The sequence below is a fragment of the Sturnus vulgaris genome, chromosome 13 (genome assembly GCF_052056855.1).
Source record: "Sturnus vulgaris isolate bStuVul1 chromosome 13, bStuVul1.hap1, whole genome shotgun sequence".
Taxonomy (NCBI): domain Eukaryota; kingdom Metazoa; phylum Chordata; class Aves; order Passeriformes; family Sturnidae; genus Sturnus; species Sturnus vulgaris.
In genome coordinates, this window is record NC_142255.1 from 15,486,826 (window position 1) to 15,509,647 (window position 22,822).

Genomic DNA, 22,822 nt, shown 5'->3' on the forward strand with positions numbered 1-22,822 from the left:
CACACAACTGAAACTCTTACAGAGGTTATGAATTACTTGGATTTTATCTGTGCAAACATTATTTTTTCTGGACAAATTGAATCATATGTACGCTTTTCCAAATTACTCTGTAAATGTAATTTCTCCAGTTTATCAGTGTGACCAATGTGTTGCTGTTTTGGTTTCCTTCTTGGAAGGAAGATATTTCTCCATGAGAGTCCCTCTGTTTCAACAAACGCAAGTTATTCCTTGCTTTGAAGACACTCTTCTGCCTCACTCTTTAGCTTGGTCTGATGAGACACTGCTGGTCACAGTCAGGAGAAGGTCAGAGGGGCAGCCAAGGAGCCAGAATTCTGCCCACCCTCCCAGGCTGGCTGGCTAGGACAGACACACTGTCTCCTTATGACAGACAGAAGTAAGTCTGCAAAGCTCTTCTTTCCTGGATGCAGCTGCACTTTATGCTAGTGCATATTCTTCTGTTATTTCTCCTGTACTTTTGCCAGTTCCTCGTCCCTTAGTTTTGTCTAAGCATTTCCTGGGAAAAGAGAAAGATTTTTTATTTCAGCATCACCAAGTACAGCAGGTCCCTAAGCTCAGTGATGAGGACTGTGAGATGCCTCGTGCAATGCAGGTAATCAATAACATCAATTAGAAAATGGTTACTAAATGGCAGTAGGGGAGCAGAATGGGACAGGAACCAGAAAGGCAGTTCCAAACTATATATTTGAGACACCCATGCTTTGACCTTCGTGGATCAAACAGGAGTTGGACTTCCATGGTCCTTGTGGGACCCCTCCCACTAGGGATATTCTATGACTCTGTGGTTATTGCACTAACGTTTGCAGAAATGTAGGGTCACCAGGACCAGAATCAGTTCCTCTGGCCAGTGAGTGACAGCAGTGCTTTTATTTTGGCAGGCCAGCATCGTTCCAGCCAGCAGCATAAGGCACAAACATGCACACGCAGAGCACCCTCCTGCCCGTGGCAGCCAGAGCACCCTTCAGACATCCCACCTCACCTGCTGACACAATCCTTCAGCACCCACCAAAACCAAATGCAGCTAATTGGAAGGTGATGACAGCCAGAAGACTGCTGGATTTGCATGCTAATTCCTCTATTTTAGCATCACACAGCCCAAGTACAGGTAAAATGAGACTCTGCACTTCATTCCAGACTTCTCCACAGTACACATTAATACACACACACACACATACACACTTTCACTCTTGGGCTGTCCTGAAGCCAAAAATCAGCTGGAGATTGCATTACATGTGCTTTCCAAAGGGCTGGCCAACAACTTCAAGGGGCAACATGTTTGTTTCTTTTCTCTTGTTAGGACAGGGCTGCAAACTGCAACTGTAGATGGGTCTTTAGAAATCACAGCTATCCAGCTTATGTGGGGAGAACAGAGCTCTTTCCACACGCTGGGTTTCAGGTTCCTCATACTTTTTATGCCAGGGCTTAGAATGGATTCCTGACTCTTGTATTACACGATACTGTTGAAGTTTTGTTTCGAGTACCCAACCTCCTCCCCTGTTCTACCACTGGCATTTGCCCCTGATCTAAGTCTACCAATTATTTCCTTTAAGTGTCAGCAGCACACCCGACACACTGAGATATAACCTTTCTTCTAGTTGATGCTGTTAAACTATTAGTTGAAACTGAAGTTGCAGTTGACAAGTGTTACTTCAGTCACTAATAACTACTTCAGACGTGCTAGTGGTGTCTTGGCTCTTAATGCTGTGGCTCAGGGCTGAGGGAGTGTCTTTACAGGTCACTTAGAGCCATCCATCTGATCCGAAACAAGATCAGTCAATCTCTCCTCCGGCTCTGTGCCTTGCTTGCCAGGAGATTTCGTCTCCATCCCCCCAGGGCTGCAGCAGTGGCATACCTGGGTGGCTTTGGGGGCTGCCCAGGGCCCAGAAGATCCCACTTTGGGACATACCTGTGACCCACAAGCTCAGTTTTTGTATTTGCAGCCAAAGAAAAGCGAGGGCTCCAATTCCTTGAGGTAGAATGCAGCCCTTTCAAGGGGGTAAGATCTCTTGCATCACAATTTACTTTCTGTTTTAATTTTTCTTTTCTTTTTTTTTTTTTTTTTTTTTTTTTTTTTTTTTTTTTTTTTTAAAGCAGGCTGAACACTTTCCTGAGAGAAAAAGGATTTCTGCATGGAAGGAGGATGGGTACTCAGGCACACACCTGAATTCTGCACTATGAGGTAAGGGATAGATTTCCTTTCACTTCCCACTCCCCTTTCTTCAGGCTCCACTCCTCCAGTCTTATCAAAGCATCTGAGGTATCTCAGACACAGAAGATTCACGGTTTGGCAGAGGTCACAAATATTTCCTTTATATTTTGGCAGGGTTTTGGCACAGTCTGAGGATAAATTTCAAACAGAGTAATTTAAGGCAAGGCCAGATCATCAGGGGCACTGAGCTTTATGCCCTGTTAATGCAGAGAACCCTCTAAGAGATGTTAAATCCAGAAAAACCTCCACTTTTCCTTTGTCTCCTGTACATAAGAAGCTACAATGTGATATAACAAACTAGGTCTGGCTTTTCAATAGAAAAAAGATATGTCAGGTTTTAAGTCTCCTTGACATGACAACATCTTCATCTAAATCGTGAAGCCATCCTTTGGATAGCCCAGCCTTGGTCTAATGTCTTTTAGAAAATGATGCTCATTTAATTCCTGAAATGTGAAATCTAGGTCTCAGGTCAAGAGCATAGATGTTGTTTAGCTGAAAAATTTAGATCCATCAGACTGTCTGCAAGAGTCTGCAACTTTTCAAACTTTAGATTGCAACTAGACTCTTCCTGCTATATATAGTCTTTTGAAGAGTAGCATCTAAATAAAAATACCCTTGAAGTACAGGGCACTTTTTATGCTCCTATCCTCACAATTTTTTAGGAAACAAAAGACTTCTTCAGGGCCACAACTTGTCTGCACAGAACAAATAGCCAGACCTTGGCTAAAACTTTATTCCTTTTTCACTCTATATCCAGCCCTGAATTCTTCCCTCAGGCAGGATTTTGATGGGACTTGATGGGAGAATCCCCTAAGACAGGCAGGGTCAGATCAGACAGATGAGGAGACTTGACAATATAGGAGATATGGAAGCACCTCAGCCAGAGTAGGGCATCTACTTCATGGGAAAATAAACCAAGTTCTTATCTTAGTAATTGTACAGACAAATTAAATCCAGTCCCAAGCAATCAGGACTCACCCCTTCACTGTTACAAGATGACAGATCTCCAGCCAAGCCACATATCCTTTGGTAGTAGAGTGATCAGTGCCAGGCAGATTTCTAATTCTCATAAGATGTGTTAGTTATGGGAAGGATATTTCTACAACACAGGAAAATTTTCATTCTCGATGGGAAACACAGCTGGGCCAAAGGAAAGCTTGTGTGGCACCTGTATCTAGAATGGATCACACATATGAGCTTCCAGAAGGCAACAGAAAGTGCATTCATATGGCAATTGTGTCTTTATATCCTCTCCATGTGTATGAATTTATGGTTGTATGCACAACCATATCCAGTTATTGAAGTATTTGATGATCCAAAGTGCTCAAGGCCTTCTTATTCCATCTCATTCACTGTTAAAGTTCTGCACAACCTTTTTACTGGCTTTCAGCCTGCCATAAATACAAATGACTTGCCAATAAAAGCTGGTATCTCCCTCTGTCAGGAGGACTATAACATCGTTGTTATTTAAGAGGTGGCAGTTTTGACACAATTCTTATTTAAAATTTGTAAAAGGAAAAAAGATGATGTAATAAATCTGCATGTTCTTCCTAAGCAGCTATTGAAAGTGGATGCTCTTCCCCTTTCCAAAAGCATCAGCCGTTTAATGTTTCCTAAGTTGTTTTTGCATGAATTAGGGCGTTGGAGTGAAGCACTGTCAGTTACAAAACCACGCTGTTGTCTCCAGCTAATTTTGCGTTAGTAGCTCTTTTAAACTGCTAAATCTAGTTTTTAGTGTATGATAATTTTGTTTAGTGAATGGTGTAAAACAGCTGCTACTTTTCTGATGAGTTGCCTGTTTTCCATTTTATGTCTCTGCAAGATGTTGGGTTTCATCATGGCCCCGTTTGATAGGCAGCTGAGAATAACCTGTAAAAAACCTCCAAAACACAACAAAAAGCAAAGAACCCCAAATCCAGGGATTCAACAACTCATACAGCCAAATTTCAGTAATCAGTCCTTCTCTGTCCTTACTGGTAACCTCAGACCATCTCAATTCTGCACTAGGATGATGTAAATGAGTTGAGCAGGAGAGCAGGAAACTTGTTGTTCTAAAAGGGAAAGTGAGTGGCCATCCAACACCCCCAGACTCTTTGGGGAGGTGGGGGCTGGTTCAGATTATGATGCTGGGTTTTTGTAGCCTTACTGCTCATGCTGCTGCTCCCAGGTCTCTGCCTGCTTCTGGCCAGAAGGATGAAATTATGGCTTGGATGAAGTGATGGCTTGGGGTGCCTTTCCAAAGTAATTAATCATTCTGTTTTCCTCAGATTCTGCTTGCAGCCACTGCTTCTTGAGGGTCGTTTTGCCACTGAATTGCTTGGGTGCCAAACTTTTCCCAGATGGCTCATGGCCATCAGGAGAAGGGAGAAAGGGCCAGACTGTTCATGACTTAGTTACCCCTCACTAACATTTCAAGGGGCCTCTCTTAAGCAGAATCCCCATTACCTTTGTGAAAGGTGTTTTCCATTTGGTGTTCACCAGAGGTTCTCACGAGGAACCACTTAGTGGTCATCCCGTAGATACTTTGCTACTGACCTTCCCAAACAGGCAAACAGCCCTGCTTTATTCAGTGGGAAAAAGCTGAATGGTTGTCTTTGATCTTGCCTTATCCCCTGTATCCTGTGGGCTGGCATTTGTTCCATGTGTTCCAAGCAAGAAAATGACAAAACTCATAAAGGAAGCACTCAGAGAGCTTCTCAAAGAGGTGAAGACTAAGTTCTTTCCAATAATAACCCACACTCCATAAAAACATCTTAGATTCTGTATAGACAAATTGGAAGCAGCTTGCCTCCCTGATTCTTCCTTCCTCTGCACTTACTCTCCTCCTCAGCACAACTCAGGCTTTTCCAAAATCAGTGCAGCCCATTGAACAGCGGTGGTCTAAACTGTTATGGAGATCTTAAACTGCTGAATTGTTACAAGCTAAAATTGATTGCAACTGAGCCTGTGAACTGAAGTTCTGGAAACAGCACAGAGAGAAGTGGGGAAAGGGTACGAAAGATCTTGCTTTATTATTTTGGGGTTTTTTTCCTCTTTCATAAGATTTCCAAACAATTTGGCCTTGATGAGTTCTGCATCTTTCTCAATAGCCATTGGACTGTTTTTCCTGGTATTTTCAACATAAAAGGTATTCTTGGTTTGCTTTCCAGTTTTCTGGTTGCAGTGTAATTTCTAAAGAATTCTAAAAGTCTGCTTCAAAATCAGATCCAGAGGAAAAATCTATGATGTCAGATCCAGAGGGAAAAATACTACAAAATTTACTCCTCCTCAAGCTAAAAAAACCCTTTTTACCCTTCCAAAACTAAAAATCATCTTAGCCTGTTTCACTCTCTTCTGCTTTGATTTTATTTGCACCCCCATCACGAGAGCATCTGAACACCTCCGAGTAGTGCATTAAGCAACGTGACTAACATCTGTCACGTATGGTTTGCTCGCTGTCTCTCAGCACCCTTACAATGAATTTAGTGCTTGTGCAGGATCAATAGTGCTGGAGACGGGCAGTCTCTGTTCGGCCTCAGAGCTGGCACAGTTTGGGTGAGACCCTTGTGATGGTTCCCCCAGCCTGCTGTCCTTTGTCCCCCGAGTGCCAGCCCATGCACTGGGCAGCACCCATGGAGAAGCTGCTCTGCACCAAGGCTGTGGGACAGAGAAGTCCAAGTAATTTGGGGAAATCAGATGAGGCTGCCAGCGTTTCCATGCTCTCAGCTGCATGCTGAGGGACATGTGTATGGTCTTGGGTGCCTTCAGTACTCAGAAGCTCAGATGGATCCAGCATCACTGATTTTCCAAGCTTTCCACTGATTTTCTGCCTTCTTCAAGTGGCTTTGCTTATTTTTTTAGCATCAGTTACAACTTAGGGCTATTGATGGACAAGGATGTTGCTGTTTCTCACCATCAAAAATTTCTCTGCCAGATTTCTTTGTCAGAGACAGTGTTCTCAGCCACTGAAATCAGGTCAGTAAATGTCCCGTGCTGAACAGAGCTGGGAGCCCTCACCTCTGGAGCCAGCACAACATGCAAGATCTAGGCATCCTGAGGCACTGTAATTTCAAGCAATATGTTTTCTTAATGGGCCAAATATGCTTTGCCTAATTTTGCTTTCAGTGCATGGGATTGTTATTGCTCAGTGGCCCCACACAGGTGTTTAAGCAGTTTTGTGGCAAGGTTTTCCAGTAGCAGCATGAGGTTTTATTGACTGTTACCTTAAGAGTAACTTCAGAAGAAATGACATCTCCAGCTGGTTGTGATGGATGCATATGGAGCTGTGGCAGAAAAATCAGGAGCCAGTGACCTCTCTGTCATGGTCTATCATATTTTGGGTAAGAATGCAAAGCAACTGTAAAAGGACACTGTTTTTCATGCAGTGAGAAGAATTAGGAGGGATAAAGTTGCTAAATTACTTGTTTTTCCTGAAAACGGTTGGCTTGCCAGCTCTGATAATGTGAACATACTAGGGATAGGTCAATAAGTAAAATAAGTTCCATATTTTGTGAGGATTCTAGGTTGTGTGGTTTAATTTGTTCTATGAGTGTGCATTAAATGGTAGACTAGGGGACTCTAGTCTCTGTGTGATAACCTAAATTATAAATTACACAGCTTTTGTCACATAAGAGACATCTGACCCACAACTTGCCCTTGTTCCAGTTCCATAGTAGGTCAAAACCCAGGTGAGCACCACTAATTTCTCTTCAGTGCCACCAGTCTGTACCTTGCCATCCATAAAAAGCCAGCCCAGGTACCTGGCTCTTTGGAAACCCAAAACATTCCAGCAGGACCCAGCCAGGGCATGTTCCAGAGCCTGTTCCTCCGGGTAATATCTGAGACTGCTCCACTGTTAGCAGCAATGGAAACAGGAGCTATTTGATCAAGACAGATAAATACATCTATTTCAGAATACATAATCTTACCACATATGTGAAGTAGTTTAATCATTAGCAAGTTGTCAAGCTTTTATTGAATGGAATTAGCCTCTTTATTTCTGGTCAGGATCAATCTTTTTTTCCCCTTCCCAGTACAATGAATGCGTATATGTTACACATTGCAGCGTCTGGGGCAGATGACACTTGCCAAAGGGTTTGATGATCAATTCTGATACAAATCTGACATGAAGAAACAGGAGAGAATCTGCATCAGATGATCAGTGGGAGAGATAAATTCACATTTAATGCTTCTAAATGTCTGTGCTTGTTATATCCATCTCAAACACAGTATTCAAAAGCAAGCACAGTGCACAAGATGATGCATGGACAGAGTACAGGGGTGAGGATGGCATTTCTCAGTGGAATATTGTAGAACTGTGGAATTGAGAGCCTAGTTAGAATTAAGTGCAATATTAACTATAAAACTATGGCGGAGAGAAATGGCCTCTTGCCCACCAACTCTGGGAGACAGAGGCCATGGGCAGGAAAAAAACCAAAAGGATTTTCCATATTTTTCTATTCACTAAAAATCTCTGTTAGATTTGCACCTCCAATCTGGAGATAGAGGAGAGACCTATTACCAGTCCCAGACCTTGGAGCCATGCCTTCATTTACCACCAGTCTGCTTTGCTCCTCTCCCTCTCCCTTTCCAAGCAGGGCTATATATGAGTATTCATGAACACTCCTTATTATTTCTCCCCTCACAGTTGCTTTTTTCTTCCCACACCTGCCAACATTAGCTCCTTTCTTTGACTCATGCTGCTGTACAGCCTAATGCATGTGATCTCCATGCCAAGATGTTATTTAATTTCCCAACAAAGTTCTTTTGGCGTGGAATGAGCTGAGCAGTAAGAGCACAGGAGGGGAGGCATAGGCAGGGGTGGGAAGGGGAACGAGAAGAAACAGGGGCTCAAATTTTTGTTGCTTCTGGCTTCACACATCCAGGCTCTGCTGTGTGTGTCCAGGGAGCAGTGTGGGTGGGTGGAGGTGGCAGCAGGGGCTTCATCGATGGCAGGTTGCTGAATCAGGAACCCTGACACTTGTGAAGTACTCTGTCAGGAACATTAAGTATCCAAAAGTGATAAAGCTTCAATTTGCTAGTCCATTAGACTAATTACTGCAATAATTAAGTAACTACTTGATTAGAACTAATGGGTACCTAATTATCCAGGAGAAAAGTATCAGGTGGCAATTATCAGGTGGCAATTAATAGACTGGAGTTAATGTCTTAGCACTGTCTTTGTATGAATTCATAAGCAAGGTAAAGAAAACAAACAATAACTTATTAATATTTATTGGTGCCACAGTGTTTTTCAGCTTGTTTCATTTACACAGAACCAATTAGTGAAAAGACAGTTAGTGTTGCAAAGATGTAAAGTGACTGAAGCAGGAGTTTGATTTTAAAGGAACAGGATCACATTAGCACTTATAAGCAAAGACAAATGGGTATCAGCCAGGGACTTGATTCTGGTGCTACTAATTCATCAACAGAAGAAATCAGAGTAATTGAACTCAGTATTAATAATGAAACACATGGGAAGGCAGCTCCTGTCGTAATGGGGTTCACTTTAATTTTGGTCCCTCCCTGGGTCTTCATCAGCTTTTTCTACACTGCCCAGGAAATGCAGGGACACCTCGGTGGAGGAACAGGAGCTTCCCTCTGGCAGTGGTGGGAGACACAGCAATAAAATCCTGCAGATAGTGCTGTGAGCTCTCTAAAGGAGACAGATTTGCTGGACAGCTAAAACCTGGGAGCAGCACAGGTTCCATCATAAAGGCAAGATGGTACAGCTGAATTCCTGCTCCTTCACTATGTTGGTGTAAAGAAACCACAACAACAGATCCATTCCTAGTAATTCCCCCTTAGCTCAGCACCCACTTGAAACATCACTGTGAGTTCTTGTGGATGAAGTCTATGAGTAAGTTTAACCTACTTTAGACCTCAGATAGGAGAGTAGTTATTTTTGGGGGGTCTTTTTTTGTTTGTTTTTTCTTTTCATGGCTATGCAAAGGTCCAGCTTCTCCAATTACATAATTTGCTATGGTTTCTTTGAGGTCAATCCAACTGTAGTGATTTTTGCAAGATGAAGCTATGGCCTAGGATCTACTTTTCTTGCTCTCTTCTCCAGATTCAAGAAGCTTTAAATGTCCCAGCAGAAAAATGAAAAATACCAGGGTTTTCTTTCCTACAAATCTTTATGATCCTAATGATCCTCTAAAGTGGCTTCAATCCAAAAACAGTTGTGCATTCAAGTTGTCTCCTTGTCTCTCTATGGGAGAGCTCATATTAGCCATAATTACTCTCCTGAGTAAGAGTTGTTAAAGTGTGATATACAATGAACTTGTGACTGATTTTAGAGCACAGAATAAAGATTTCCCTTATAAACCTCAATCCTTTGAAATTCATCTGTTAGTAACTGAAAGACCAAATTCTAAGATGGCTTTTGCAGCTCTGCACAGTACATGGTTTTATGGAAGTGGAGGATCTTGCCTCTACCCCCCCATCCTTTTTTCCATGTTATAAATAAATGAAAAGTATCCTAATCATATTTTAGACTGTGTGCAGAGTCAGACACTAAACCATAATGTCTGTATATTAGAACATGTGGAATGATAAATGGAGATAAATCTAAAATTTATAGAACATGAACATTTGCATAAACTGCAATATCCAAACACATAGGCTGTTAAGTAACAATTGTCACAAAGGGCATAAAAAATTCAACTTTGTTTCATGGAAAGAACTCAAATTCCTAACATGATTAAGATAATATATCATTTGTTCCTATCTTATTAAAGGCGTAATTGTTGTTAGACACAGAAGTGGCATTAACTCTAATCTGGCTTTATATATGTACAAATAGGAGGGGAGGTGGATCTGAAAATTGATGCTTTTGGTGATCCATAGGCATTTTATTAATGTTTGAATAATAACTGCCTGGAGGGCCTGTTATAAATTAAAGGGACGAATTGAGATATAAATTTTTATGAGGACTAGTTATACATTTCCATTATGTGTTTAAAAATGAAGGAATTACTGTGAACACAGCAGAACTCACATTTATTTGAGGTGATTTGGATGGGAGGGAAGGTGCAGTGAAGGAAGCTGCATGCTGGCTGTAAGAAAGATGTATCTGTCCCTGTGAAAAGATATATCATATGTCATGCATGAACTCTCTTCTACAGCAGACTTTTCTCTGCAGCTGATTTCGCATGATTATTTATTTGACAACAGCAAGTGATGATATAGCAGTGAGTTTTAGGCCACTTAGAGAAGAATTCTTATTCTTAAATCATAGAGGATTTCCCAAACCCAACCACTGTCAAACTCGAGTTAATCTAACAGAGAAACCCAGTAATCTCTTCGGCATACATTTCTCATTATTCCTCCTGCCTGGGTATACACATCTTCATTTGCAGTGCATCTATGGGACCAGCAGTGTTTCAGAGCTTCCTCCTGCCCTTTGCTGAGGCTGCTTTTGGGAGCTCAGCTCTGATTGCTCAGAAAGCAGCAGCCCCTCTTTGTTGCCCAGCAGCACTGATGCCCTGGGAGATCCTCACACAGCCCCATCAATGCGCTCTGACGAGACAGCACAGGGGATGACAACCCAAAACCTTCACTCAGGCAGGCTTGGCCCAAACCCACTTCTGATCATAAGGGAGAGGAGGCAGGATGCCAGTATTGAGACAGCCACTCAATATATGGGGACTTGTTTTCCGTGCCCTGATTAATTGGAGCTGACCACCAAGGGCAAAGCCTCCCGGATGAAACTCTCCAGTGTTTGACCCCGGTTTAGAGGCTCGATTGCTCTAGACTTCAGTAGGTGCCAGCAAGCTTGATGCCTTGGAGGTCTCTGTCTGTCTTCTCTGTGCCTCAGTTCGCTGTCTGTAAAGCAGGAAGGCTCACAGGAGTGCTTTGAGGAGGAAAGTGTTCATTGGGATGATATCCAGAGATATGGCAATGTTGTATCATCTGCAGACATCCACACCAAGGTAGCAGCTGTGCAAGTGTGTGCCAGGGGAGCTTTATTGTGAGACACACAGCACAGGGGCCTTCCATTTTACAGCCTTTCATGTGAGCCAATTAATCAATTTAAATTTTGTAGGCTTTTTTTGTTGTTTTTTTTTTTTTTTTCCTCCCAATCCTCCCTTTAATGAGACTTACAAGGGCTGGGCAAGTATTTTCTTTTTTTGACTAGGCCTGATTCATTGGGAAATAGGAATTGAGGATACTCTTGGCTTGAAGAGAGCCTGAAGCATTAATGGAGTTGAAAAAATATCAAGACCTAGCTTAACTTCATTTTCCATCTTTGAAGCATCACCCTTGGCTCTACCATTCATGGAGATCACTGTGCACACTTACAGGGGAGTGGTTGGCATTACCTTTTGATCTACAAACAGTGCTATTTTTTTCTTCCCACGGTGGAAATGAGGTGGTCTGCAAGAAATATGACAAAATGTCCTCATGGTTCTGATCAAAGTTCTTACTTTTGGCAGTGTTTAGAGTCTGGACTGTATTCCCAGGCAGCTCAGTCTGTGACAGTAAACCTGTCCCAGACAGGTTGTGACAGTGAGAGGAAAGATCATCTCTGCTTGGCTCCTACACAGTTGGTTCTGCTTTCTACAACCTCAGTGTTTTTTCTCCAGTCTTTCAACTGAGAAGCACAATTTGTGACACTCCCAACCTTACCAAGATCAGCCTCTCAGTGTCTGTTACCTTCAAGGATAGTGCCACGGTTGTGTCTCTCTCTTTTCCCTGTAAAGTCATACAAACAAAGTGATTGTTGTGAAAATATCATCCAACAAGCATTGAAGCAGCAAAAATTATTCTCCCAGTCAATTGGAGCCTTTTCTAAATGCATTACAGTGCTGGACAAGTGACTAATTAGGCAAGACTCATACTGTCTGTTTTTCAAAACTATGTTTTTTCTGTATGTGTTATTGAAGGGACAGATTCACAAGAGTTTCTTCAGGGAAGATGCAGGGGAATGTTATAGAGAGTAAGTTCTATGACAGAATTAGCAAATGTATTAAGTACAGTGCCAATCTGGTATAGCAGAAATGACTAAATACCCATCAGGGCCTGTCACTCGTCAAGAAGTGAAATCTTAGACCCATTTAAGTCAATGACAAATGTTCACAGAATCTGGCTGCAAGTTAATAAATGTTTGGAGCCTGTATAACTCAAACTCTGATATTTGTCAGATTAATTATTTGACTGATCTTATTGTGTGTCAAACAATTTCTTTGTGGAGTTAAAATGCTTTGTGTTGCATTATCTATAATTCTGATTAAGAAAACATCATGCAAGGATGAAGATATATCATTGCAAGTTTTATATCAGGTCATAGAGAGTTAATATATACAATATTAAATAGTGTAAATAAATATTGTATTGTGAAATGTTCAAAATGGGCCACGGTTGAGGCTGTATTTTCTGCCTTATTTTTTTGATATTTCCTGATTGAGGAGTACTTTAATATTCAACCTGAACTTTCTTTTATCATATTCTTTTTGTTAAGCTACATTTATGTAAAAGGAAAGAAAATAACTCTACATGTACACCAATTCCTTCAGCTTACACTTGCCTTTAATACAAAACAGAGGATTTCAGGACTATATACATCAGGTGTTTTCAGCAGAGTAGCAGCAGCAAATCATAGACATTTGTCATTCCTTGGAGCTGTCTGACAGTTCTGACAATTCATTAGGCTGGGCTGAAAAGAGGTTTAGAAAGCGAAGGAAGGATCACAGGTAGTGGAGTTGCCTTTGCATGATCCAGTAATAGCTGATTTGTATCATTTTTGGTGATGGATACACTCTTCAGATTAAACTCAGCTGAATTTTCCCCATTTATTCTTTTCTTTTTTCTTTCTCTTTTTCCTTCAAGAGGAGCTTCTGGGCACATTAGTCTAGATTTAGACCTAGATTTATCCCAAGGAGTAGATGCCCAGGAAATTCTTCCTGGAATCTCCTAATATTTGTGGCTTTTCAGAGCTAAGGAGAAGTGAAGTGAGTTTTGCTATTCAGTTTCTACCTAGTGAGGCTTTTCTTTCCTGTGTTTGAGTTACATTTTTTGCTGTGGCTGCACCATGACATGTGCCATTCTTCAAAGTCAGAGTCATTCCTGCCAGGATCTATGCAAATCTAACTTGTGACTTTGTGCAGAGATAAGTGCCTCCATTATCCCACTCCTTCCACTTACTGATTTGCTTTTGAGACTCGTACACAAGCAATTTTTTGACTTAAAGGCAAATCCCTTGCAATAATGCTGAATCCTCAGAACAGGCCACCTGGAAAATATGTGATCTTCCATTGGAAAGCATTTTCCCTTTCCAGGTTGGTGGGCTGTTTCAAATCATGCAGCCATGTAAAATGCCTGGGTCAGAGTCTGAGTGGGTGAGGCGATGCTGCTCGGCCAGGGAGCATCCCTGGGGTCAGGCAGATGATGGTCCCCAGGATCAGCAATATCAGGGAGCCTGCTTAGCCCTGCAGAGGATGAATAGCTTTCCATCTTCATTCTGTCTGTTTTATAGCTGCCACAGAAGAAGCAGTCTGAGATTGAGCCTGACCCAGTAGTATTATATGTAGGTCTTACAAGAGCAATATTTGCTCTTGATGACCATTGGAACATAGTCCTTTAAAGAACCCTAAAACAGCCCTAGAAGAAGGGCTTGCACACTGGCTTTTTTGGGGGGTTATTATTAACATTTTAAGTTTTTCAGACCCTCAAAACCATCTGTAAATTCTAAGTGCTTCCTAATTTGTACCTTTTTTTTCTTCTTTATGTTTCGCAGTGCTGACAGCACTGCCTCACCATCCATCTTGAGCACAAATCCTTCTTCAAGTTAAAATTTCCTGCATGTCTCAGCCAAATAGAGAGACTGAAACCAAGGTTTTAGGTGGACAATCCCAGAAATGCAAATTATTTTAGCCTTCTGCTTCATCCAGAGCGTCTTTATGGGCCCAAAGTCAATCTCTTTCCTGCAAAAATACACACAAGTCCCTGTAATTCCACGTGCAGGATTGGTCAGTATAAAGCAAATAAATGACACACGTGGATATTGGATCATGTGTCACCTTGCCCGATGTGCCTCCAGATTTGTTGGTAGGTTTTTGGGGGGGTTTTGCAGTGATTTTTGCAGTCAGTTTTGAGTGACAGGCTGTACGCGTTGGTTTATAATTCTGGAGTTGTGAGTGTGGGTTGAACTGTTGGCATTAATTATTTTCAATAGTGAGTCAGAGGCTGAATTACAGGATCCTACCCGTGGATATAAAAGAAAACAAAGAAACAAGCGGCCTTCCTCTCCCTCCCCTGACATAAGTCATATTTTGTCTCCTATGACCTCAACCGGCCCTTTAAATTTCATATCAAACATTAGAAAGAAAGAGGTCAAAGTAAGAGCCCCATTGAAAAAAAAAACCCCACAGCCAACCCAGATATGAACTATGGGAACTTGTCATCTTATCATCCTAATTGAAGTCATTCTGCAATGTATGACAGTCCATCATATATTCTGCCAGTCAGTGTGTCATACATGATGTGTAACAAGAGAGCTCATAAACCCAGAGGGGAAGCCCCTTCTTTTTTATTACTTTATTTGATCATTTTCATAAAAAGTCCCCTTGGTCAATACAGAGGGACGTGTTTATTAGCCCCATTAAAGCTTTGTCCATTCATTTGACACTGTGATTTACACAGCTTTACCACAAAAGAATCCCATTATTTCCAGTCTGGGGAGGTGTCTTTTTTTCTTGTGTGATGGAAAAATAAGTGTTTAATTCCACAGGTGAAGGCAAAGGAAGGGGAGGTTGTTGTCAGAGGCTCAGAAGTAAACAAAAGGATGCTTTAGGTATAATTGACTCACAGAAAGAAAACATTCCCAGTAAATATAGAAAAATAAATAAATAAATAAAGATGCTCTTCCTATGGAGTGGGAATTTAACTGGGCTCAGCTGAACTTTTTTCCCCCCCGCATGCCTTCATTAAAAACAGCAGAATTTGGCAAAATTTCCCTCTGTGTTCTACTCATGAATGTTTCTAGAAAATATCAGCTTTCATACGCAAATATTCTTGAAGTGAAATTGGTGGCTTCCTTTGAACACAGCTAGTGCCTCAAATCCCATCTGCTTTTCCTACAACACGCCCACTCATTATCTAGCTTATTTGGCTTTATTTTATTTTTTTTTAAATGAACACAAATTAAGCTATTTAATCAAATATGTACATGATTACATGGCATTTTTGCATAAGAGTTATACACCCACGGAAATCATTAATCACAGATAACAACACTATGTTAAAATTAGACATTTTGTTTTCTTTTTGTGTGCGTGTGCTTTTTAACATAATATCCTGCGTAGCTCTAATTTCACCTCTACTCTCATTTGAATAAATCAGGATTGTTTTACAACAAATTATTCATTTGTCTGTAGCTCTGATAATTGGTATTTATGTTTAGATTTGATCTCAGGGGAATAAAAATACAGAACTTGAAAATAAAATTGGTGTGGTTCAAATCCCAGTTTTTCTTTTTTATTTTTCTCTTTTCTGCTTGCAGAGAATGTCACCATGAATGTCCATTGGCAAACTGGATAAGAAGGAGTGTCACAGTGCAGGACAACCTAGAAGATGACAGGTATTTCCAGGCATAGCAATGATGAGATCAAATTCCCCTCAACCTGCCTTGTTTGCTGATCTTTTAATCAGATTCAACTTCACTGCAGCTACAGCACAAGGTTCCTGACAATGTATGACAGCATGTGACAGAAAAATAGTTTGATTTTTTTTTTTTTTTTTTGGCCATTTGATGCTATTTGAGATAAATCTAAAGCCCAAGCAGCATCTGATGAATCTACCGAACTACTTTAGTGGAGGTTTTTAACTATTCATAATTGAACTGGAGGGTTTGGGGTTTGTGTTCGTGTGTTTGTAGTAGAATCCAAACAGGAAAGCTGGGAAATGATCTAAACCCTTTGAGGTTAACCTGCCATGAAAGAGCATCGATGACAGAAGAGGACATTATTAAAAAGAAGCTGAAAAAGAGCCACTGTATCAATCCAGAGCCCAAAGAACAACACCCAAGGCTGTTTGTGGTGCTGCAGTGATCTGCATTTCATCCCCCATCTTCATCTCTCCAAATTTCCTCTGAATTGCTTCTGGGCCAAATTCTTGAGAAAGAAAAACACCAGCAAATTTTGAATGGGAATTATCAACCTTTTCCCTACAATCTGCTTCATATTCCTCTCACACTCATGTTCTTGCAGTGTCTTGGGGAAATGCTTGGATCAAAGATAAGAGAGAACAAGGAAAGGAATGAAGCAAGAAACAAACAAGAAAACAAAACCAGTACCCCCCCCAAACTTTTTGATGAAACTCCTCTGTGAATTGTGTGCATGGTTACAGCAAAGTTTAAACTGCCTTCTTCTTCACCAGAACTTAATTCCTGCTTTTAAAATCAGGCTCCCTTTGATCTTGAGGATTGAAATGATCTGGAAATGAAACAGCCAGTGCTTTGCAGAAAATCTGGAGAGGGTCCCAGACATGGCTTTTACCTGGAAGGCTTCCAAAACAGGATGAAATCTTTCTGGTTTCAGAACAAATTGCAAGATTTTTTTCTCTATGTCTAGTCCAACTGTGGAACTCTAGCCCTGATGTCTGCTGCTTCCCAAAGCACAGATGTAATAACCTCTGAGGTGAAATGAGAATGTTATTCCCCCATCTTCTCCCCTCTGCCTCCCCTCTGAGGGTTGAGGGCTGAGAGAATTTTATTAAAGTGAAGGCTTAAAGTTTTGGGCAGACTTAATTTGAGGAGACAGTTGGTTATAACCCAGGCTAGGGCCATCCACGTGAAGGTTGGAGGGGACAGAGCACCAGGAGGATCTATGACATCTGGATCCTGTTGAAAGCTCAAAAATATCTGCCTGGCTTCACGTGACCTGGCCCCAGAGCCAAAAGGGCTGAGAAATGTGGTTAAGAGACTGCAGCAAGCTGTGCCCTAGCAAATGAGTCCCACTGAGAAAGCAAGCACATCAATATTTCTTTGAGTCTGTTTTTTTTAGTGAATATATTTCCATATGTTGCATTAATATTTCTTTTATTGGGGCTTGTAAGTCCATCTGGTATTTGTATTGGGAGGGCTTGAGCTGGCAGATCCCTGTGCTGCTGTTACACACAGATCTGGACAGCCCTTGCAAGGACGGGTAGGTGGTTGGGTAGGGACAACATCTCCTCAGCTGCCTTTTTAATTGGATAAACTTCTCAAATCAATCAAGATAACCAGGTTACTTATTGTCAATTAGCTCCCACTGTGCCAGTGTTACAGCATAAGTATGGGCTGAGTATAATGTGCAGGAGTTCGCAGTCAAGAAACCTCTCAGACACTGTGCAGTGTAACAACCCTGATCTAGGTGGTGTAAAGGAAGAAACATACCTGGGCATTAATATTAAACAAAAAATGTGCTGAAATATCACGGTTTGCCAAGACAATAAGAATCACTTTCCTTCGCATGTATTATTAAGGAATTGGGGAATAATTATCTGCTTTAATACAAGCTTTTTCCTTCTGCATGATTAACTTCAGTGATATCAACAGAGAGCGTGATGACTCCGAAATGACAGCTCCTGGTAGCACGTTCTGGAATTAGCAGAAACAGGTTGTCACTTCAGCCCAGTCAGGAGCAGCCAGTCTCTGTGTGCAGGACGGCAGAGCTGGCTTCTGCACCAGACATCTGACAGCCCGAGTGGGCAGCAGGGCCAGGCTCCTGCCAGGTGGCTCCCAGGTCGGGCGTGCAGGGCTCTGCTCTGGCAGGAGATTGGATTTCCTGGGGCAGCACCGTGTGATTTTGGCCGTGCAGCTTCCAGACTGAAAGCGCTCCATGCTCCTCGTGCTGAGCTGTGACTTGCTCTGCTCTTTGCACAATGCACTGAGCTGATTTTAAAATACTTTTAAAATGCCTGGCTCTAATGCCAGTCCTGTGTCTGGCTGCTCAACGTGCAAAGTGACAGCGCACGCACCAGCCCCTGGAGGGGATGGAGAGAGAGGCAGGACAAACACGCCAGAGCTCTGAGCAATGGCATGAAACAACAACAACAAAAAAATCCTTTCATTCTTACTAAAGTTGTAAAAAGTCTGTCATGGATTCTGTAGAAATTAATCAATATATGGAAAACTGCGTAAAAACTGTAGGGGCAGCGAGAATCTGTCTATAAATTAAAATACTGTGAGTTTCTAGAGTTAACTGGGGAAAGCACTGGGGTTACTAGCAGGGCTCTGGAGCCAAGACAGAGTCCATGGAATTGGATCCTTCACTAGAGTCCATATTTTGTCAATGTCAGGATACATAAAAACTGTAAAACAAAACAAATTGTATGTATGGAAGGAAATTAGAAATTTAGTCCTGCATTACATTCCTTTGAAAATTTCATAGTAATAAAAAAAAAAAAAGATGAAATGCCCATATATTTTTTAAGAAAAATAGGAGGTGAAAAGATTAATTCTCAAAATCTGCGAAATATACAGTGATGAGTTACTGAGGGTTGCAGTAAGGGGGGGTGTTTTTGTAATTCTGTAGGCATCTCAGTCCTCTGGTGAAATGATGTATGGGGCAATCGTCTGGTAGGGGCTGATGGGATGTAAATGAAACTAATTAAGGAAATGTCAAACATAATTAATAAAACAGGTTTAAGTTGCAAAAGCACTGTCAGCTGAATGAATGGGGAAGAATGCCTCATTCCCATTGTTTTGGGGCTTGCTTGCTTATTTATATATTTATTTATTTATTCCTTGCTCACCCCTTCACCCTCCCAGCAGCTTTTTCAGTTGCACCATTCAATTAGATCTCAGAAAGCTCTTGGCAGCCTCTTGCATTTTCACCTTGCCCCCCTTGCGAGCTGGGGTCCCATAGAATAGGAGGAATATAAATTTGCCTTGTCGGCTTGCAGCCTGGGAAGAAGAAGGAAAAAAAATTAATTGCTAACTCCTCGTCTTCCCCAAGTACTACAGGACATTAACATAACCAATTTGCTTGAACTCCTCACTGGCTGCTTAATAGAGCATCTGACCAGCTGATAAGACCTGGGTGCTGCTGCCTATGATACCTTGTTATTAGCATTTTCATAATATTCAAATTTACAGCCCCATGATTCACTAGCCTCCATTCATTATTGATAAGTACAAAAATAAATAAAAAGGGTTTATAAATAGCAAAGGGGGGTGAGCGACCTATAATTATGGCAAGCAAATTAGGGTGCATGGTAGAGTCAGTTACATTTGCCTAGGAGTAATGATGCTCAAGAACTTTTTCTCCCCAGGGACCAGAAAAATAATGGATTCCCTGGCAGCTGCAGATGGGCCAGGAAAGGCTGTCACCCAGGACGCTGTTTATATAAGTTAGGCAGAGCATATGGCTCTGTGTCCTGCCTGTAGCCACCTCCAGATATTGCAGTTTCAATGGAAAGAAATAAATACATAAATAAAAATAGCCCCTCGCTGAAAGGTGGCGGTTCAGGGATACGAGGAGGAGTAGGAGGAGAGTGGAGGGGAGAAAAAAGCAAACAATTAAAGGGAGTCTGCTCAGAAGTTTCTGTTGAGAGCAACCCCAGCAGCTCAGGGATCAAGTAGGGTGATAGCCTTAAAGCCAGAGGCTGTTTAGCTGCATCACTGAAGAGAGAAAGATGAAATGTGATTTCTGATAAAGCAAAACCTTTCCATGTTGCAGTCCAAGGCAGTCAAACACAAAAGCTTTGAGCATGAGATGATAAAAATCATGGTCCCAGTTGAAAGTAGGAGCTACTAGAAATAACCACTGGATACTTTATAATTTAGACCCTGTGGTTCTATTTCCATTAATCCAATCAAAGGCCTTTTTTTCTTTACTAATGAAACTAGAGTGAAACACAAAAGGGAGGCTGACCTGTTAGCAGGTGACTGTTTCTTGTAAGTTATTCATTAAAAACACCCTAATGCTCTGGTGCTGAAGGAGGCTGTACCTACTTCTGTATAAATTAAACATAAGTGAGTTGGTTGAAAGATTAAAAAAAAAAAAAAGTTATTTCTCCTGACTCCCAATCCTTCTACAGGATCCACGTAGAGGAAACAGCCCTTGCAGACATTTGCAGTGGGCTGGGGATATTTATGTACTAGCTGGCCTCAAATATTTCAATTCCAGGTAGCTCCAGTTTTATTGTGGACATGAATATTACCAATATGGTGCAGTCAACATACTCTAGATAAGATAGGGATGAGCCTTGGTTTGGCTCTTCTTGGTTAAGCCAAAGTAGGCCCAGAAATAAAAGGGAAGAACTTTGGCAGGAAAACTCTAGTTCAGATGTTTTCACACTTTGATTTTTTTTCTTTACTAAATTTAATTAAATTATTAGTGAATCTGTGTTTATTTGCATCATTCCATCTTTCTGTTCTGAAGTTTGGATAATGTGCCAATGGCATTTCTTGTAAAGATACTGTATCTGAAAATACCAATCAGCCTGCAAATTTCCAAGCTAATTTTTCATTTTTTCCTGTGTTATTTTCAGATTCTTCCAGCACTTCTATTATGCATCAGTATTAGCAAGTATCCACTCTGGATTGCAGCCATGTCTGAATTTCCAGTTCTCGAGAACTTTTTTTTGTATTTTCACAAAAAATGAAGAGAGTATATTTATTAGAGCAATTTTCCAATTGCGCCTGGAGCCTTGTCATTTTAATGGACAAGCAGCAAAAAGTCCAAACTGAAACTTATTCATCTTTATTCTCTGAATTGTGGCAAAGTTTACAAGGTGAACACAAGCTCAGGAAGGAATCCTACTCCTGCAGCAAACCTTGTCCCCAGAACATCCCCAGTCCTGCAGAAGCTCACACCTGGGCCTGAGCTGTCCATCTTCCACACATGCATCCATCTTCCAGAAACATCCTTAGGCATCCTGTGGGCTCTGCTCTGCCTTAAACCTCACATTAGCATCATCGAGGGAAAATATAAATTTAAACTGACACACACTTGCTTTTCTCTTCCTTTGTGTTTAAACACAGATGGTTGCTTTTGTTGTGCCACCGCATTTCAGCCAATGCAAGCAGCAAAGTACTTAACTGGAATATATATCTCTTTTCCTTTCCAAATATTCACAGGTTGGTGGGGTTTTTTGGTGTTTTTTTTTGTTTGTTTTTTTTTTTTTTTTTGGTGAGGTTTTTTGTGGTGTTTTTTCTTTTTTTTTTTTTTTTTGGTTGGTTGGTTAGTTGGTTGGGGTTTTTTGTTGTTATTTTTTGTGGTGGTTTTTTTTGTGAAGTATCATTTTTCAGAATATATACAGTGCTTTCATGCATCTTAATCTAATCCATTAGTCCTTGTAATTTATTGTTAACTGCTTGGATGTAGGGGCCATGACAGCTTTGAGTAAAGCATTTAAGCAGGCATCTGCTTTGTATAAATTATAAGAACCTTGGTCACACAAGGTTTCAGACAGAGACAAAGGTCTCTTACCAGCATCTGTGGCCTTGGGGATAGTGATTTTTTAGTTGTTTGTTTTTTTTTTTTTTTACCGTAAGAAGCTTTAGATCTTGGAAACAGTAAAATTATCTGCACACTTGCATTTACTTTTGTATTTGGTAATGTTAACAGCTCCAAGGCAGGAGTAACGTGATTGGCATGGGGTTTGGGAGCTAGAAAACACTGTTAGTCTCAAATCAGCTCCTTGGAGGCTAAAGCCCTGATTAACTATAACTGGAGTGGATTGTTTTAATCTGACTGCTGTAGTATTTTTTGTCTGGTCATTTAGGCTTATTTCTGTAAATACTTCAATAAGCCTGAATCAACTCCTCCAGTTCCTTTCTTTGTCTCCTGCCATCGGACATGGCGTGGTGTCACGACATAAGTTAGCAGAACAACAGGATTAGGGAAAAGATACCTGTGTCACTGAGCAAAGAATTTATTTGTGAACAGGAGAGCAAAAACAAATTCTCCATGTTATCTTAATATAACCCAAAGCCCCTTCTCTCCTCTTTTGATTACCCTCCTGGGTTTTGCCTGGTTTTGAGACGTCTGAAAGGACAGCAAGATTTTGTTGGGGATGCACAGTTGACCAAAGGTCTGCTGTGCAAGTACTCTCATTGCCTTCTCACTTGTGCTGCTTAGATTAATTTGGCTCACTCCTGAAGATTTCTGCATTGCACATTTTCCAACTAAACCAGAAGAAGTCTGCTGGAGCAAACTAATTGAAGCAGAGTACTCTGCATCTCACTTTGGCACCATCATTCCATGCCACAGACACAGTTCAGAGTTAATAAGAATGCCATGTCAGGGATGCCACTCACCAAGGTGAAATGCAATGCAGTGGTGGACAAGCCTGGTGAATGGTTTTCCTCTTCAAAAGTAGCTTGGAGACGTGGCTTCACTCTCCTTAGTACCTCTGGCTGCACAAAGGCAGAGCTGTGAAGGTGATGGGATCACAGCAATACTACCCGAGTGCAGAGCTTTGGTTTAATTTTTTTTTTATACCAATGGCTGGTCTCAGCTCTAATTAACCTACTCCCCTATCAGTCCATTCCCTCCCCACATGCCGTCTTTTCCCCTTCCTCCCTGTGATCTCCATTTCACTGCAGAGATGGCCTGGCAAAGAGACATTATTCTATTTAGGAGCCGAGCACCTCACTAGGGGTGACAGGCCTGTTTTTAGGTCATTTAT

At 41.3% G+C, this 22,822-nt stretch overlaps 1 long non-coding RNA gene across 1 annotated transcript; it reads left to right on the plus strand.

The window, feature by feature from the left end:
* Positions 1-915: 915 nt before the first annotated feature.
* Positions 916-15,807, plus strand: LOC148222265 (uncharacterized). Its single transcript, XR_015806423.1, has 3 exons — positions 916-1,123; positions 2,110-2,197; positions 15,708-15,807. It is a non-coding gene; the product is annotated as an uncharacterized LOC148222265 (long non-coding RNA).
* Positions 15,808-22,822: the final 7,015 nt, after the last annotated feature.